Source organism: Aplysia californica, unplaced genomic scaffold (genome assembly GCF_000002075.1).
Source record: "Aplysia californica isolate F4 #8 unplaced genomic scaffold, AplCal3.0 scaffold00247, whole genome shotgun sequence".
Lineage (NCBI taxonomy): Eukaryota > Metazoa > Mollusca > Gastropoda > Aplysiida > Aplysiidae > Aplysia > Aplysia californica.
The window spans coordinates 473,025-474,622 of NW_004797517.1; positions in this window are offsets into that span (position 1 = coordinate 473,025).

A 1,598-nucleotide genomic window follows, 5' to 3' on the forward strand; every position below is an offset into this window, starting at 1 on the left:
CCTCACAGAAACAGAATACACAGCTCATCAAATATGAATATGAGGAAAGCTGCAGCTAGACCAGAGAAGGAGAAGGACAGGGAGGCTGCATTGAACTCAGAGAACAAAGTGTGTGTCCTTTGTATGGAGATCCAGTGCGTCCTTCTGGCCTCATCACTAAAGACATCCTCTTTATATTATAAAACAAAACTGGCTGTACACAATTTTACGATTTAGGATCTTGCTACCAGAGACGCCAGATGCTAAGTCTGGTATGAAAGTGAAGTTGGTCTGAGCTTCAACAGTTTTCATCATGTCTGACTCACTAACTGATATTGCAAGTGACTGACTTCAACCACTTCATCATCTGCTGTGATTGGTGCAACTACTGAAAGCCACCCTGGTGAGTGCAATGACCTCGCTAGCCAAAGAGCTTGACATCACAGTTGAGCAGAAATTCTCACCAAGGGCCATACCCAAAATGGAAGTGGATTCAGTCCCTGGCACTGTTGAGCGATCGCTCAAAAACGCACTAATGTACATCCCAATGGGCTACGTGAACATCATGCTCAAAGCCAGACGCATCCTCAGGCCCTAGGAAGTTATGTACCTGGACCACAGCTTTTTCAAAGATTTCGAAAAGGTCGGAGAGCACTACACAATCCGTCCAGGGAGAAAAGCAGACGATCCTACCGTCACTGACTTGCAGGCATCAAATTACACTCCAGTCTTTAAGATTCCATACAAGCTGAACTTTGATGATGGATGGTAGGCGCTGCAAGGACCAAGAAAGCTGAACACCCTGTGTACGACGGTTACTGATGGACCTCTCTGCAAAGACAGATTGAAGATAATTGCCAACCAGTATAAACGTCTACTGAAGTTGAAGGCCATCGTACCAAGATGCTACCACAATTACCTTGAAAATTTGCCTCAGTAAGAAGTTTTGAAAGCGATCAAGTCAAATTCGATTATAGTAGAGTCTTTCAAAACAATGGTAACTTTTGTCGTATTGCCTTGTTGTAGCCATAGGACACACAGTGAGACAGACATGCTCTTCTATCGTCGAGAAAACTCAATAAAGTAGTAGTTGTCAACCAACGCACCTTGAAGAAAGTTGGTGCATTCTTTGGTACTCACGTTGTCTTTTTGTAAAGTAATAATATGTAACCAACTTCACCCAAACCATTGCTGAAGTAGCAGAGCTTTTGTGTGGCTTTCTGCTTTCATTTCTTTCTTAGTATTACCTTTTTCCAAGCATTTGAATGGCGACCCAGTGCCAATAGTACCGTGTCAGACACTGTCTTAAATTCTAAAGGCCTGCTGCTGCTGCTTCTGCTTCTACTACTGTTGTTTTTGTTGTTGTTGTAGTTGTTGTTTTTGTAGTTGTTGCTGTAGCTGCTCTCCCTCACCCTTCGAACCTCCTGTTCTTCTACCTTAAATGTAATTAATATACCCATTGCTGTGTTCTGCATCTTCTACTTCTATTAAATGTTCAACTTTGTGACTGTCGTTTTTTAAATAAAACAGTTTTTCCCTTCTCCTGTAAAATTTACCTCCCTGGGGTTATTCGGTTTTATCACAAGGCCGACGATATATAATACATAATACATAATATA